Raw genomic sequence first — 19,571 nt, forward strand, 5'->3', positions numbered from 1 at the left:
ACAAAACAAAATCTCCGGTGTGCAATCAGATTTCTCACAGCATAAAGTTTACAATTACACTGTTCTACAAGGGTCATTTTTCTTATATGAAAATATGTGATTCCAAAGGTTTTTTATATGGAAAATTCAAATCTGAAAACAGAAATTCGCTATCAGGCACATTTTTTTAGTTATACGACAATATACGTCTCATTTAACTTACATTTTAAGTTTGTGATAAAGATGGTGAACTTTGCTTAACAACAGTTGCCTACAGTTAATTTTGTTCTTAATTAGTTTTCATTTTCAAATTGTGGCATTCCTGTTGCTAGTAAAATTTTATGTTAATAAGCAAGTCGTTGTCACAGGATTTAAAATTGAGTTAAACTGGCATTATTTGGAGACATTCCTTATCATGTGAGTAAATATTCACTTTAATCGTAATATTCCGACATCTGTGGTATAAAAAAATATGTAAAACTTTACATATTTCTCTTTTACAGAAACCTCCTAAATCATATAAGTAAAATAGAAAGATTCTAACAGAGAGAGAGAGAGAGAGAAATCTTGAGTTTAACCTGAAATTCTTGTTAGAGAAAGTGAGTATTGTTTATTTACATGAAATATTGTTTCTGCATATGCACAATTCAACTCATGATGACATTCTGCAATGATGTTTGTGACCTAATGAATACTTTGAACTTCAAATACGAGCCACAGGAGTGGAGACTTTTTATAGATGCCTCAAAATACAGTCTAAAGGGAGTTCTCCTCCCCAATGGGAACATAATGCCTTCTGTCCCAGCTGCCTATGCAAGTATGACTAAAGAGTCATATGATATTTTGAAAAATATACTGAGATTAATCAAACATAATTAGCACAAGTGGAAAATAGGTGGTGGTTTGAAAATAGTTGCCATGATATTAGGTATGCAACAAGGCTACACCAAATATGGATATTTTCTGTGAGTGGGATAGTCGCGATAGGAATTCCCATTATAAAAGAGAGATTTGGCCTGAACTTAAGTGGAAAGTTGGAGAAAAAATGTACTGAATGAGAAACTGGTAGCCAGTGAAGATGTTCTGCTGCCCCCTCTTCACATCAAGATAGGCCTTATTAAACAATTTGTTAAGGCCATGGACACAGCTGGAAGAGGATTTACGTACATTTAAAAAAAGTTTCCTCGTTTTTCTGCAGCAAAAATAAAAGAGGGCGTGTTTGTGGGTTCCCAAATTAGAGACCTTCAGAAGGATTCAGATTTTGAACAATGCCTTGTACCAAAAGAAAGAAGAGCGTGGTCTTGTTTCAAGAATGTAACGCAAAATTTTCTGGGAAGAAAAAGACTTAACGACCTCGAACAATTGGTTCAACAAATGATAAATGCATATAGAGATCTAGGATGTCACATGTCTTTAAAAGTGTATTTCCAAGATTCTCATCTACATCATTTTCCTGAGAGCTCCAGTGATGTCTCCGACAAACATGGTGAAAGGTTCCATAAATATATAATATCCATGGAAAAGCGGTGTGGAGGGAAATAGATGCCTGCGATGGTTGCTGACTACTGCTGGAACATTATTAGAGACTGCAAAATTGAACACAGGAGAAAAAGATAAGATTTTTAAATTCTTAGGGAAAAGTGTATTTTGTTCATATTTTCTAACACTAAATAAGTTTTTCCATATAATATAATTATTATATTAAGGCTTGTATTTATTTTTTTGTTTTATAATGCATAAAATGTTTGTAAATAGTTTTGTAAGTGACTAAAATATTAATAGTTACATATTTTGCCTACATAAATACATAGCGTGGAAACGAAAATTATTAAAAAAATTAAATTGCATATAACTTGAAAACTATGCGTAACACAGAGAAACTAATTACAGATTTGAATTCAGGAGGTAAATTTCCATGTTAATCAAGAATGTTATACCCAGAAAAATGAATTTCATTTTTTTTTTGTAGAAAAGTGTTAATGTTCAAAGAGATGGCCATTTGCATCGCCAAACCTCTACGCACGCTCAATCACTGATCGACTCACTTCTGTCAGTGTTTCTGGTGTTATTGCAGTACATGCAGCGGCCTAATACATTCTTTCATGTTTTCCACTGTTGTTGGAACCTGCTGATACACAACATTTTTCAAATATCTCCAGAGAAAAAATCTAACGGGGTGAGGTCAGGCGACCGCGCTGGAAATCTCTGAACAGGACTACCTCGTCCTATCCATCGATTGGGTGACATTCAAACAGTCGGTAAAGTAGTCAGCTGTTATTGGACAGAGCTAATGCAACATTTGCAATACAAAACATAGTTGATTCCCATTTAAAACAAGAAAGTTGGCTCTAATATCTTGAAAATTATTTCATGTACAGGGACATCATTTTATTTTTACTTCAGTTTTTCTTGTACCTGAATTTTTTAATGTACTTTACTCCCACTCCCTCTATTAGTAAACTTCCAACCGTCCTTCACATAGAACCAAGGCCGCGTAGCAGTCAAAGTCGCCTTACGGCCATAGTAAACAGTAGGGGTACTGAATTAGTGAGTATAGTACGTTCCAGAAATATGTTCGCGTTTTCCAGTGACGAAAGAGTTTTCAATATTGAATCATATTTTCGCACAGGTACTGTCGTCCGTTTGCCTACGTCGCATCCCGGTTTCTCCCACACGCTTCTGTTCGCCCTCTGTAAAGTCTAGTGGCTGGGCTGTCTTAGCTCTTTTCTGAAAACAATAATTTCTGTTAGGAATTGAACGTCTACGTAATATTATACAACTGTTTAAAAGAACTTAAATAAAAGGGCCTCGTTAAGTAATTAATTGTCACGTGATTGCCCTCCTTTCAACGACGCTGCGACAAAACCACTTGGATGGACAGTAGATAGAATCTCTGAGTAATTTTATCTTTTTGGGTCGGGCAGAAGTGAAGATTGAATTTAGAGTACGTAAGGTACTCTTTTATAGAGTAGGTACAGAATTATTTGAACATGTGTTACTAGTACGAAAGACGAAACTGGTAATTGGAATTAGGTACAATAGACTATAGTGCGATAATATGCAGAAAAGAATTGAAACCTGTATCGAAATGAACGGCCACCATTTTCAAAAATGTATTTAAATAGCCATATTATGATTATTTTTCAATTTAACTTCATTCTCTATATTGTACGTTAATATGCTGTAGACAGTATAGTAGACACTGCATAATGAATACATCCGAATGAATAGCTCAATTCATAAGTAAAAACACTTATTGTTAATTCAGTACTGTATTTTGATTAAACAAAAACCTAATGAAAATTATGAAACTCAAAGTGTGATATTTCCTAGTTTACGTAAATGGATGAACTAGGTACTTTTCTTCCCTCCTATACCTAGTAAAGTGATTTGTTTGTATTTTACACCAATATCATGGAACTCCAGTCGTGGAAGTGGGTAGTAAACGGTGTTTCCGGTTCTCAACCATTAATCCAAATGTATATCCAGGTTAGAAATGTTAGTAAAATAAAATGATGTCCCTGTGGAAAAAATACATTACGTGTATTAGATGTCTCCTTCGATATAATTTAACTTGTAATTGTCGGTTTGTGTTATCCTAAACATTTCACACGCTATTGGAGGTGAGTTAGGTGGGTCACCCTGTATATGAGAGAAATAGAAAATAGAACGATGCAGATTAAGAAAAACTTAACTGCGCGATAAGATAGGCCTACTGAGCAAGGAAATTGCTGTCTGGAATTTTCGCCCATGAATCCGGGTCGACTGAAGAAGTCTGTACTGAGATATAAAATCGCTAGCACTCGGTTAAGCACTTCATTTTATTGCAATCGAATTATTGTTAATGGGGTTAGTGATTCCACGCCCCGGCAGGTATCGTACAACCACCTTCTACGGGGTAATAAATCGGCATTTATGCTTCTAGTCGAGTTTTACTACAGTTTCATGTAAGATTCTTGCAATATGCTATATCCGGGTTTCTATGCACGTCCATAGTCTAACTACTCTCTAATGTACAGAGCGTAGTAACAGAGATTTAGCCTGAAATATTTGCCGCAGTTGGAAAACATTCAGAATCAACGGCATCATAAAGATTTGCGCTATACGAAGTTAATCTTGTAACCTGAATTCCTGTGGCTCATGTCTGGGAGTCGATCACCAGCCATTCTTGAGAGACAGTGACAATGTGATCCCTTGAAGTTCTTACTTCAAAAATTTGTGAATGAGTACTGGTATCTATTTAAATGAGAAATAGAAATTTGACCTACAGGGCTATTACAATTGATCTCCCCGATGTCAGTTTCATATTGTACGCATGATATGAGATTTGTAACAATTAACCCTTAAGAAGTCGCGCCGGCTGTCAACACCCTACACCCCAGTCACATATTACGGAGCTGTTAACTACATATTGAGTAAGCCTATACTTCTGAAACTTTCAGTACCTTTCTCAGAATTGGTAAGGCAACAATAACTGTAAACATATTTGAAATCGGAATTCGCATTCTCGAGATAAAACGGTTTAAGTGGTGTGGCGTGGTTAGGCGCGACTGCTTAAGAGTTTTAAATACACTGGGTTTTCGAGTGAATTTGTTATAAATTTTGAGCCGTAATAGGGTTTATGTTGTCAAAAAGAAAATTATTGTGCTAGTAAACCCATACGTAATTACGCTTCAGAACGACACCACATTTCTTAAAAGCATCGCAACTCTTTTAGCGTTATTCTTAAAACTGGATCTCACAAAGAGGATGCTCATTCTTGGCCCCCATGCTCTCCAGACTTCTACGCTTTCTCTTAGAATCTTATTGGAAGTCTAATCTATGGATTACAGATGAACATCGTGAAATAGGAAATAGCTATGTAAAAACATTGAAACACAAAGAGATAAGAGATAACTGAAAGATTGATTTTAATAAAAATTGAAAGTAGACTCCGTGTATCCCACAATCCGAACGAGTAAAAGAATCATTGTGTAACGGCCAGCCATGAAAATATTCTGTAGTGTAACAATGAAACGCCGTTGTGTACGGATTAATTATTAGTAAAATTTATTCCTTTCCATATGTACTCTCACTTGGCAAAGTCTGTAACAAATTCACTCGAACATCCTATATAGAGCGATCAAAAGAGTAACTCACCATTTTTTTGTCTTTTTTTAAGCTACAAATGTACGATCTTCGCTCCTCGGTAATTTATTCCCACACACGACGGACCATATCCCGTTCAATGTTAGCCACAGCCAGTACTTCAGATCTTCGTATGTATATAATGTATGTAATGTAGGCTATGTTTGTATGTATTTAATGTACCGGTATGTATGTAATGTGTGTAAGTATGTATGTAATGTATTGTATGTCTGTAATGTAATGTATGTATGTATGTATGTAATATTTATATGTAATGTACAGGGTTGTTTCCGATCTCTGATAACGAATTTGAATGACATAATGTGCGTCAGGAGTCACACGACAGCTGATTAGAAACAACCCTGTAATGTATGTATGTGTTGTACAACGCTAAGAAGAGGCAGGTTTACAGAGAGAGAAAATTAGCCTATGTAGAAAAGAAGAATTTGGAGAGAAAAATAGAAATTACATTTGATGTTTGTCAAAATAATGTCATATTGGAACTATGATTTGAGTTTCCTGGTATCTTCTGTATCTCAGGTCTCTTGACCTGTCGAAATTCCAAGGAGACCTATACAGTCTTCCGTACCACAAGTTCTTCGAGTCATCTATAAGTCACATTGCCACATACTTGCCTTTGGATGTATCACAAGAATACCCGTGTTGCAGCAGATGAACGAGCAAGGTAGCAAGCGACACATAAAGAAATATCGTAATTTAAAACCGGATATGTAAAAAGGGGGATTGTGGAGATGTTGGTGAAATGATGAGGGGAAAACAGGAGAACCCGGAGAAAAACCCTCTGTACCTCGGCTTCGTACACCACGAGTGTCATGTTCGCTGAATTCGGATACTGAACCGAGACCCCATGTCGTGAGTTAGGCGCAATTCACACAGAGAAGACGTAGACAGGACGCGGCTCGGACGTCGGGCGGAGACATGACGCGGACATAGCATACTGAAGAGTCAAAAACCCTTGCGACACTTGCGCGTCGCACAGCTTTCTTCAGACGATGAGAATGCCCTGGCTCTCATAGAACTGGATAATATTAAAAAACAGATAAGATTTTGTGTGCACCCTTAGTGGTTGAAAAAAGGAAGAATGTATGTCATATCTTATTTATTTAATTTATTTTATTTGGCCCGGGTTGGAATCCGAGTCGGGGCAAGTCACCTGGTTGAGCTTTTTTCCGGGGTTTTCCTTCAACCTAATACGAGCAAATGTTGGGTAACTTTCGGTGCTGTACCCCGGACTCATTTTATCCGGCATTATCATCTTCATATCATTCAGACGCTAAATAACCTGAGATGTTAATACAGCGTCGTAAAATAACCCAATTTTTTATTTCTTTCATTTATTTATTTATGCATTTTTATTTATTTATTTATTTATTTATTTATTTATGCAAGTATTTATTTATTTATTCATTTATTTATGCACTTATGCACATATTTATGCATAATTGTTTACAATGTATATCCTATTGCCACTTTATAATATATATAAATGACAATTTATACAAATATATAGAATAACCTATTAAATTTGGTTAACACTCATAAATCAATTTCATGTACAAGTATGTAATTTTAATTCTTAATTTAAATTGATTAACTGTTCGGCAATCCCTGACATAACGAGGTAAGGAGTTCCATAGGGAACAAACTGACACAGTGAAAGAGGATGAATAGAAAAAGGTACAGTGACGAGGAATAGATAATAAAGTCTGATGTTGATTCTGCAAAGTTGTAAGATCTTCAAAGCGAGTTCTTAGATATTTTGGATTAAAAGCTGTGACGAAAGAATTGAACATGTATCCTGACCGTTTCCAGAATTGTTATATAATGTCCCAACAATGTTTGTATACCATATTAACGGTTAGCGCATCTGGCCGCGAAACCAGATGGCCCGGGTTCGATTCCCGGTAGGGGCAAGTTACCTGGTTGAGGTTTTCTCCAGGGTTTTCCCTCAACCCATTATGGGCAAATGCTGGGTAACTTTCGGTGCTGGACCCCGGACTCATTTCACCGGTATTATCACCTTCATTTCATTCAGACGCTAAATAACCTAAGGTGTTAATAAAGCGTCGTAAAACAACCTACTAAAATAAAAAGTAAAATATACCATATTACACTATCTCTTCACAAAATTGAATATCAAATTCAAAATCGTCGCGAATTTTCTTTTACAGTCAGACGCCACGTGTCACTTTGAAGGGCCACTCGTGACTCGAAAGAGGCGAAACGCTGACTTCGAAGTGGCGTGCCCCCATCCCGTCCTCTCTGTGTGCATTGACACATTTGTTTACATGGGAGAGACTCGAAAAGTCATCATATCTCCGCCCCATGTCCGAGCCACGTCTTCTCTGTGTGAATTGCGCCTTACAAAGGTGTATACGAGATTATGGACACATAGTAGATAGGCAAACATAAAGGAAATAGGTTAATTTTTGTAGGAAGGGAGATGAACGTTTCCAGGAAACGAATATTATTGCACCACAAAATGTAGCTCTCGATTCTCATGTTATCCATCAACTGTTTGTTTTAGTCTGAAAGGAAGAAATGGCAGACGATATCAATGCGCTACGATAAATCTCAATGAAAGCGGGGGCGAAATCGTTGGCTAGAACTTCATGTCAATCCCCGAGGACAGTACGATTGCAGGATTTCCGTTCCCTTCACTCGCCAGTCATTTTTCTTGATTTCCTCAATTCCTTGGAGATGTCTTTCCCGTGTCTTCCTCCGCAAGATTGTGAGGTTCACCTTAAATAGGGCCCTGTGAAATTGATGCGTAGTAATCTGTCATCCGGAATGTTTTTAATAGAAAGTTACATCCTATCAGTTGTTTATTTTTTCTACTCTGTCAGAATTGGGTCAAGCTGAAAGACCATTTATCTGTTAGAACATTTACTTTGGTACACATTTAATTAGTTGGGGCTTTATCTTTCCCACACCCTTATACAGGGTGTGTATGGTATTGCACATTTGTTAGTTTGAAATAATTACAGTGACGGTGCATATATTTAAAAAAATAAAAGCACTTTTGAGGTGGTGTCATAGATGACTTGAACTTCTTTCTTATGTTATCAAAACATATACTTTTCTTTAAAACTTATTAACTTTATACATTTAAATTGTCTCAAAATTTTGTTTTCATTGGATTGATGATGTAATATGAAAAATATAATACTGTTGAAATTTGATCATTAATACTGACGGTATTCTTTAAAATGGTAGTAATATTAGACTATACGGGATTTCGGAAGGCTGTTAGCTGCTATATGCGCCGTAGCATTTCTGGTATGTGACGTCACAAGCTTGTACAGTAGAACCAATCGGAATCAGTCTATAACTAGTACTTCCCGAGTTCGTTTGTTCACGTGTGAGTGTTTCAATTCATTGAAAAAGTAAAACTAACATTCACTGTGTATGTGGAAGGTAAATAATTGGAAAAAGAGACTGTAAAAAGACAAGTATTCCACAGGCAGGTGCGGAAAATAGTGTTTAAGGTGTATAATTATTTTAAAAACATTGACGAGCAGAACTCTGCCGGCCATCCTGATGCTGACTGCAACGTTGCCAACGCGCAAGAAACGGCTGCAGAAGCATGTGGTGTGGAACTGAGAACCGTGCAAAGAATATTGTTAGTGAAGGAAAGAGGGTTTGTTTGTTGTCATCTTAGTAATCTACGGCTAGGTCATTATTGTCTTTTGATTATTTAAATTCTCTCCTGCGCTATTTGTATTGCACGTGCGCGTGAAGTACGATGTGGTACTGTTGTACGCAGCCTTCCTCTCTCTATGTGTGTCTCTCGACGCAAACGCTAGCAGACTACCGCCTTCCGAATTTCCGTCGATTCTAAACATGTATAGATCATACTGATGGAGTAATAGTTTGCAAGATTCATGCTGCTATCTGATGAGAAAATCGGATATTGTACGCCAATATTTGCGATATTGCTGACAATACTAACATTGTGATGTGAATATTGATCGTGTTTTGTTACTATACATCACTGAGAAAATGGAGGCCATAAATCAAGGAGGCTAGGGTTATGCTGAGCTTTTTATCTTGGCATGCGTTAGGTTAAATTTGACATTTAACTAGTGCTTGACAACGTTTATTTTTATATTAACATATTTTGTATGTCAATGAGAATATTCTGGTACTTGCTGATTCTGTGAGGACAGTCATGAAAATTATTTTATGATGAGAATTTTCCCTTTGCCGACGATCCTCTGCAACCGAACAATACAAAATATCCCGTACTCTATAAAAGTATAAAACTACAGTATAAATTTACTTACTTACTAAATTTATGGACTTTAAGGAAGCCGAAGGTTCATTGCCGCCCTCATATAAGCCCGCCATTGGTCCCTATCTTGAGCAAAATTAATCCAGTCCCTTCAATCATATCCCGCCTCCCTCAAATCAATTTTAATATTATCCTTCCATCTACGTCTCGGCCTCCCCAATGATCCTTTCCCCTCCAGTCTCCCAACTAACACATTAGCCTATATGCATTTCTGGATTCGCCCATACGTGCTACATGTCCTGCCCATCTCAAACGTCTGGATTTAATGTTCCTAATTATATAAGATGAAGAATGCAGTGCATGCAGTTCTGCGTTTTGTAACTTTCTCCATTTTCCTCTAATTTCATCCCTTCCTATGTTAGGGTTTCGTAACAAGCTTTTTTTTACGGTGTTAGGTTGTAAGCTCTTTGCCCAACCCCCAATCTGGAGGACCAGCAGACTGTCCGCGCTGCTTATTCAATATATTCGCAAGAGGCCGTCTCCTCTATCCGCAACTTGAGGATGCGCCATGCCGTGGTGATAGGGACCCATAAACCATAGACAATATAAATGTTCATTACAAAATGCAAATAGAGAATAATTTCATTCGCCCTTGGTTTTTTAAATGTTCTTCGACACATTGCTCCACCAAACCTCTCAATGGAATGTTGTACACTGTGGAGTGAAGTAATTGCTGGTCGTTCTTGTCATCTTCTCCCATTCACTTCCTATTCATATATCACTGTAAGTATCCTTAAATTCCCCATTCTCCTCACATGATTGTACTATGGGAATCATCTTTGTTTGATTACGTAATGAAAGTATTTTATTGTCAGTGTTATTGATCGTGTGAGGTCATCTTTACCTTGCATTTGAATCGGTTTTCTATACTTAATTTTTACTGTCACAGTCGTCCTGGGTAACGCAGTTGGTAGAGTACTGGCCTTCTGTGCCCGAGGTTGCGGTTCGATCCCGGCCCACGTGGATGGCAGGATGCTCTTGCCAGTAGATTTACTGGCATGTAAACAAAATTGTTCGGCACACCGGCGCGCTGATAAACCTCGGCAATTGCGAGCGTCGTTGAATAAAACATAATTTAAATTTAATTTACTGTCAAAGTATTAGCAGAACGTTTAGAATAGAAAGTGCGGTAACTCGGCAAGGGTCTAACGGGACTTTTAAACCCCCTAGTGTCGTCACGGCAACTGAGCGAAACATTGGCGTGGCGATCGTTTTAAGACTGCAGTTTTCCTCTTAATACTGTGGACAGAAGAGATAGAACTCGCTCTGGTATGAAATTAAACAGATATTTCTTGTGGTGTTCGCGTGATTTTTATTGTGCCGTTTATGTGAGCGAGTAGTAATATGCCTAATTACTTTGTTCTTGGTGTAAATCCGTTTATATAATCTGTAAGAAAGTAAGACGTTTCTTTTTTCCACCCAAAGACTAGGCTATTTTTCAGAAGTGATGTGGAGAAATTCCACGGAGACAGAAAACTGTATGCTCGTTCTTATATCTGTAACATCCATTTTTTGCGGTTTTGATAGTAGACTAATAGCAGATAAATTTATTATTGATGGTAAAGAGGTGATAGGACTTCCACAGAAGAACTGGTGACCAAAACCGGGTGCCATGCCACATATTTTCCCGAATTTGCCACGATACCTTAAAAAATTAAAAGAAGAGAAAATCTGCACCCAATCCTTTCTCATAACAATGCACCCTTACCAAATACCATCTGGCTATGACCAATTCCATCGACGCTAAATAACCCAGTAGTTGATACAGCATCGTTAAATAACCAAGTAAAAAAAGAATTGGACGTGACACCCGAAAATCAGAACAACACCTTAGATGATCTTGCGCTTGTGTGCATGTATGCGCCAATACTCCACACCTGATGTCCAAAATTCTCTAGTTACTTTCACCGTAATCTCTTCCAGTAAATGAACGACATACCAGCATTTCAGCTGTTTAGTGCGAGTTTTTCAAAATCGATATATTTTTTAGAGCCATAAACTGTGATGGGTTCGAGAGAAGTGAAAATACAAAATAATTCATAAGGTGAATGAACGACCTTGCAGATAAAATGAACTGAAAGACTCCCTCCTCTTCCCTGTACGAAAGCATTACACGATTTTATAAAATATATTACACGTAATTGTCAATACAAAGAACACGTTTGCCTAAGAAAGAACCCTTGAATTATTTAGAGTGACAATTCAGAGCACTCACGAAATATATTTCTTCTTGTGGGATAGCAGATTTAAATATATTCTGACAGAAAAAAAAATTAACCAGGATCCTCTAAAGCGACATTTCGAAATTAGAAAATGATTATCTTATGATGATCACCATAGACTTTCTGCATCTGAACATTTTTCAGTCTCTGTGCCGGTTAAAAAAATGTACTGTACGCAAGTGCTAATTGTGAACCCCTAATTGAACCCAAGCACCTAGCTTCTACTTCATTAAATGTACATATTTAATTATTAATTACTTTGTTTTTAATAACAGCACTTCAGTAGTAATTAACGAAAAAGTTATTTCAGTAACAAAAATACAGTATAATGCTGCTTTGTATGTAGGTTACAGCTTAATCTGATTTACAATTTTACTACATTTGTTTATTACGTTTCCACTTCGTAAGAGATTTCTGATCAAGCATATGAGAAAGTAATAGGTCTCATGGAAAAGTCGTTAATTTAATATTCTCCAATAAGCAGCATACAACTACTAATACAGTGCTACTAAATTGTTTTAAGTTTACAAAACACAAAATAACCTAGATATTTCAAAAGATCAAAACTTGCATTATCATAGATATAATATCGAAGCTTAATTTGTAAGTCTGAGTTGCAGTAATATTGCTTGTTCCCCCTGAATTACGTATAAACCCACCACGGTATAAACCAGATACAACTGCAACTAATGGGTAAATAGTAGATAAAAACTGTTGGTGAAAATGAAGTGTCTCCTTTATTATATTACATTCTTTCTTGTGTTACAAAAACATAATTTGGCAATGCGTACTTTATAATGCCATAAAATGTTCATTTTTGCGAAGCTATACTTCTTTTTGCGTACTTCTGGTTGAAGCCGGCACAATGTTCCAATTTTCGGTTAATTATTATATTTACTACTCAGGGATGTATTATATAGCTCACAATTTGTTAATGTAGTAATATTACATTTTTTTTAAATAAGTAAAATATTGTGACAAAGTACTCTACAATACATTGTTATCTAACAGGTTATTTTTAAAACCTTTTGCATTCGCTCAAATAGCGATTCTGAAACTGCGGTCGAAGAACAAAGCTAGTGCCACTCGGCGACAAACCACTGAACTAGAGGAAGTTGCGTCACTTTCTCTTCTGGTATTAGCATTATTTTGTTCTAGAATTTGAGGTTAATATTCAACATTTATTTCTCCAACGCGATATTTGTTCATTAAGTTTGTTATACACTACAAGTCAATACTATGAGCAGTGTTTCCATAAGTAAAATAAAAATCATTATTATATAATGTAAAATTCAAAATAATACAAAAATGTCGTTGGTATATCTAGTCGCGACACTGCTATTCCCGGCGTGACTCCTCCTCTTTGCTTACATCTTAGGAAGTCAAGGCTCTATAAAATCTAGGTAGGTAGTATCGTTCGCCATTTTTGCTCTTTCGTTGCCGCGCTACCAGACGAGGGATCTATTTGCCACACCGTTAAACATTATCATGTCGTAGCTCCTATGATAATAAATCAAACGCACTGTAATTCAGCAAATAATTGAGCGGCAAATAAAGTCCTCGTGTGCTTTCTGCGAAAGCAAACGAAAGAGCCAAAATGGCGGGCGATTATATTAATTATTTATCGAGCCTTAGGAAATTCATAACTTCATCATAAGCGAATCACAAGACGCACACGTTTAAGTGTAGCCGACCTGTAACGTGATTGGCTGCCGGAAATTAGAGCGAAGGGACTATAGTGGTAGTGGTGTAGACAAATACATTAGATGACCTTCAGTTTAATGTACAAGATCGAGACACTGTTGAAATTATAGGTGAATGTTTATTGCCACTGGTGGCAAAAATCTGAACTACATCGCTTATTACACAGTCCGATCGGATTTAGAGGGACTTAGAGGGATAAATCACTCACAACTCACAACATCTAATCACTGACCAATGTTACTAACATCGTTACTTTGTCACCGACTAAAGTTATAATTCAGCTATATAAAAAGATAATTTTATACCTCAATAACAATAGAACTGACAAATTCTACAGGTATCGGTAATGGGTTTTGATATCTGTTTAAAATGGTCAGTTTGACAACTCATAACTAGTTTTTTCCTATCATTCACATTGCAACACAGCTAGCAACACTCCGGCACCATTGCAGCAAAATGACGAACTAAAAGTTAACACCCCCTCTCCCGTTGGCGCTGTGATGACGACTACACTGCCTGCTTATGCTTTGGAAGCTATGTAACAAATTTCTCTCACGTTGATCTAGTTCCGCCCCGATTATCTCTCTATTCAGGAGACTGGGGCGAAGCGTTTTGACACTAGAGTGGGGAGGATGTCTAGAAAAGAGGCGCCGCGACGCCGCTAAGCAACAGACAAATACGACGTCTTCATCAATCAGCAGGGCTAAGACTCAAATTCCTTCACCCTCGAAAGCACTCCGCAGCAAGTTCCCGGAAGACTGAATGTGTAGATTTTCCTTGTCTTTACACAGCGAAAGCACTTCATTTTGGACGTATTTTTTTCCAGCTGGGAGCTTAAAAGATAAAAAAATTATGGTTTATTTAACGACGCTCGCAACTACGGAGGTTATATCAGCGTCGCCGGTGTGTCGGAATTTTGTCCCGCGGTAGTTCTTTTATATGCTAGTAAATCTACTGACATGAACCTGTCGCATTTAAGCACACTTAAATGCCATCGACCTGAGCCGGGATCGAACCCGGAACCTCCAGCACACAAGACCAGCACTATACCAGCTACGCTATCGAGGCCGACCTTAAAAGATATGGTTTCTTCTTTCATAAGGCCGGTTTTATCAATTTTCACTGATTTCTGTGTGCAAATTGTCAAATCGACAGTTGCTATTTTTCTAATATCTTATTTCACAGGTTTGGCTTCAAGGATATTCATGTCAGGCTTACAAGTGTTAAATAAGATGTTAGACTCTAGATTTTTCATTGAAAACGTAAAAAAAAAAAAAAATATTATTAAGTTTCTGATATCGTATTTTACATGTTTGGGATTGATGACTTTCATCAAATTTCTATTTTAGAAACATTAATTCAATTATTTTCATTATTTTAAAGCCCTTTTCTGTCCGTCCAATTTTGTAAGCTTTAGCCATATTTCTATTGCAAAACGTTACATTATAGTTCATTTTAACGTATATTTTTACACTATCATTTAATACAATTCGTAATTATCTAATACGCTATCTTGTTTTTTCCGCGAGACTTCATCAACATTCTGCAGATTTTTCTTTCAAAATATCATATTATCAGTCTTTAATATTTGAACATTTTTGCACACGCCCTGTTTGAACGAACTTCCACCAGTTATCTACTTCAAAATGCCAAATTAAGAACACATACTTCTTATTATTGAACAAATTAAAGTTTTATTAATATTCGACATTTTCCTCCTTTTTTTTTTTAGTAGGTTATTTTACGACGCTTTTTCAACATCTTTGGTTATTTAGCGTCTGAATGAGATGAAGGTGATAATGCCGGTGAAATGAGTCCGGGGTCCAGCACCGAAAGTTACCCAGCATTTGCTCATATTGGGTTGAGGGAAAACCCCGGAAAAAACCTCAACCAGGTAACTTGCCCCGACCGGGAATCGAACCCGGGCCACCTGGTTTCGCAGCCAGACGCGCTGACCGTTACTCCACAGGTGTGGACATTTTCCTCCTTAAAAATGTAAAATTATATTTATTTTCTAGTTGTGATGGTAATGGTTGTGGTAAGATTAGGATTAGTAGTAGTTGTGATGATGGTGGGATTAGAAGTTAGTAAGTAGTGGTGATGATTGAATATGGAGTAACGACATTCGCGATGGTGGTTTTAGGTTTAGCAGTTAATATAGTTGTGATGGTGGTGGTTGTGCTAAGATTAGGAGTATTAGTGGTGGTGTTGGTAAGATTAGGATTAGTAGTAGTGGTGATAATGGTGGGATTAGAAGTTAGTAAGTAGTGGTGATGATTGAATATGGAATAACGATATTCGCGATGGTGGTTTTAGGTTTAGCAGATGATGTTAAGGGTACTAGATAGAGCTGTTAACAGTATTTTAGCATATAAATATTAATTTATAATTTTTTCTTCCTTTTCTATCAAACACGGACTAATGTCCTTTGCACCAACAAATGTTGGTGAGTTGTGAGTTGGCCACAGAAACAAATTATCTTTCATTTTTTAATGTAGGAATGGCAGAAAAAAAGAGTATTGAAAAAAAATTATTTTATATTCAGGAACAATTTACTCAGAAACTACTTAAGATAAAGCGCTGAAATTTTTTATGCTAATGTAAACTATATAGTTCTTCAAAATGAATGGATTAATATTTTAAAATATTTAATTCAACTAGTAAAAATGTGGAGAGACATGTCATAATTTTAAAGGACAAAATAAACGTATGGGGATTTATCATATTGTGCATGTAATATTGAAAAAGTACTATTTTTATTGCACTCATTTTCTCAAATAATATGTTTTTGACATGATTCTCAATTTTTTAGGCCATTACACATATAGTAATAGGCTTCGTCACAGATACATTGAAAAACACAAATGTAATTGAATTGAAATAATGACGCAATATTTTGATACTATAAAATTAATTAATACACTTCACACTTAATGTATTAATTGTAACAAAATGTAAATAAATATACTTATTGAAAAACAATTTCATGCAAATTTGTGTTTAAAAAAACCACCTACACAGTCAATTATAAAACCTAGTTTTAAAGCTATTGATTGGTAACTCATAATATTGACTGGGAAGATTATTATCTAATTTCATCCCTGTAACAGGAAAGCTTGTGTTGGTCTTATGTAATCTACAGTATGGAGTATTAATTTGTTCATACTTTTCTAATTTCGTGATCATGTATATTGGCCACTAATGAGTAAATGTCGATATTATGTCGAGTGTAAAGTATTAGATCGTGCATAGCCCTATATATATATATATGGCTCAGTCCACACCTGTGGAGTAACGATCAGCGCGTCTGGCCGCGAAACCAGGTGGCCCGGGTTCGATTCCCGGTCGGGACAAGTTACCTGGTTGAGGTTTTTTCCGGGGTTTTCCCTCAACCCAAGATGAGCAAATGCTGGGTAGCTTTCGGTGCTGGGCCCCGGACTCATTTCACCGGCATTATCACCTTCATCTCATTCAGACGCTAAATAACCTAAGCTGTTGATAAAGCGTCGTAAAATAACCTACTAAAATAAAAAATATATGGCTCATATCTCAACAGATATTTGTTTCCGGACACATGTTTATAGGAACTTTTTTTTTCTAGTTTCGGCCTATGCTAAGTCCTGTAAAAATATGCTATACTCTTTTAACAACCTGTAATATTCATATTTATAAGCGAAAATACTGCAAATAGCACAGTATGAAAAACAATTATTTTAGAAATGTTTCCCGAGTTAAGTTGTACTATTTATATATTCATAGTCTCAGGCATTGAAATATATATGATGTCATTCACCTCTTCGTTTATAAATATCCATCTGTATACGAGGCTTAATTAAAAATAGAGGATAATGACAAAAGGACAATTAAATGCCTGACCATGAGGGTTTTCATGAATGTGGCGGCTTCCAATGTAGCTCATTATACACAGAGCTGCCCTCGAAGAGATAAATGAAAGAGAAAACTTGTCCAGTTGTTATTAATGTGTTAATTCTGGTAATTATGTGAACACCTGGATTTGCAGACATGAGGGATGCGTTGATACCGCACTGACATGTTAGTAGCACATGTTCGATGTCATAGTCACGTATACGCAAATCGCACAGGCTTACAGCGCAGGTTAAATGTACATGACACTTCCAGTTATGAAGTACAATTCAGAGCTTTATTAAATTCCAGGACCTCGTATGTGCAAAACATCAGCATCATATTTACTGGGCTTGTTTTCCCAAATGAAAACAAATTTCACAAGAGATACATCCGCACTCAGAGCTGTTTGAAAATTATCTGAATTGATGCCATATGCAAATGACTGAGTATCTCTAGGTTGACGACACGTTAAATGGCTTAACAAGCGCTGAGTTATCACTGAATTATAATCACTGCTCTCAAACTGAAAATGGATGTGACACTGACGTAAGAAAGAGGGCGCTGTTGTCACCATCAAGGTATGCTTAAAAGGAGTTCCTGCATTACTTTACTGGTTTATTAGATTTACTTGAATTTGTGAAAATTTTGGGAGCACGATCCTAACGTCCGTCCGTTTCTGAAACAGAGAGGACTTCTGCTTCTTCAACTAACCCCCAAACTCTCCAGATCTCAACCCTGTTAAGCACATGTGGGGACGCTGTTGCCACCATCAAGGGATGCTGAAAAGGTGTTTCTACATTAGTTGACACTGGTTTATTAGATTTACTTGAATTTATGAATATTTTGGGAGCACGACACTAATGTCCGTCCGTTTCTGAAACAGAGAGGACTTCTGTCTCTTCAATTAACCTCCAAACTCTCCAGATCTCAACCCTGTTAAGCACATGTGGGGACGCTATTGCCACCATCAAGGGATGCTGAAAAGGTGTTTCTACATTAGTTGACACTGGTTTATTAGATTTACTTGAATTTATGAACATTTTGGGAGCACGACACTAATGTCCGTCCGTTTCTAAAACAGAGAGGACTTCAATTAACCTCCAAACTCTCCAGATCTCAACCCTATAAAACACATGTGAGGACCCAGATTTGACAGGTAGATACATCACCATTTTCATACTAAAAGTATGAACAGGCACACAGTGTAGTTGAACTCCATGTAGAATCCATGTTACGACGACAGCATGCGGGCAGAAAGGAAGTTCAGAAGGCCTCTAGTATTGGACAGATGGTCATAATTCAGTGGTTATTAAGTGAAGATGTCCACAACATACAGGTGTCCCATTTATCTTGTGCACCTTAAATAACTTTTATGTTTGAAATTGTATTGAAAATATTTTTTTGGAAATTATTTTACAACAAGGAGCTGAAGTAAGTATGAAGATTTTTTCATGTACCAGTAACTGTTTTTTTTGCACAAAATACAAGTGACGTCATCATTTTTTCAAATAGCACCACGTAATTTTTTCATGTTACATTTCATTACACTCCTTCAGACGAATTAAATCTGTAGCTTTAGACCTTTCTGTATCAAGAAATAATGAACTTCTAAAGTGACAATACTAAATGAGCAGGACGTCTTGTACACAGCATACTGTATTGCAAATTACAAAGCATGAATGATATCAAATCAGATGTCGCTTTAGCAGGAAGAAAAGTACCTTAATGGTCCTCCTTTCCGTTTAATTGTTCCAGGTCATCCAAAGAAACTATCTACAATGTCCACATAAATAAGAGAACTGAAACCTAATACATTAGCAACACATTACCTGCTTTTAGAGTCACATTATGATACATTGCTAACTCGTAATTCATTGAACATGGCTAAATTATGTGGTGCTATTTGAAAAAGTAATGACGTCACTTGTATCTTGTGTAAGAATGCAGTTATATGAACCAAATGTCCATACTTACGTTAGCTCCTTCTTGTAAAGTAACTTCCAAAAACAAATATTTTCAATTCCAGCCCAAACATGAAAGCTATTTGAGATGGACAAGATAAATGGGACACTCTGTATATTGTCACCTTCTTGGTACCTTGCTAGCGTGTTCGCGAAACCATTCATGTGTGTATTTTTACACCACTCATAGGCAGCCGTTTTTAATGCTACCGGTACTGTAAATCCTTGGTTGCATAATAAATCGTTTATCTAAACATAGACCGAGAACAACAGATCGGACAAATATAAAATATGAGGCAACACTTTAAATTCTAGTGACATTAAGGAACATTAATATGAGAAATTACAAAAAAATATATATGTAATATCTCCAAAATAGAGATTGTATAATTCTTT

This window comes from Periplaneta americana, chromosome 6, assembly GCF_040183065.1.
Source record: "Periplaneta americana isolate PAMFEO1 chromosome 6, P.americana_PAMFEO1_priV1, whole genome shotgun sequence".
NCBI classification, from domain to species: Eukaryota; Metazoa; Arthropoda; class Insecta; order Blattodea; family Blattidae; genus Periplaneta; species Periplaneta americana.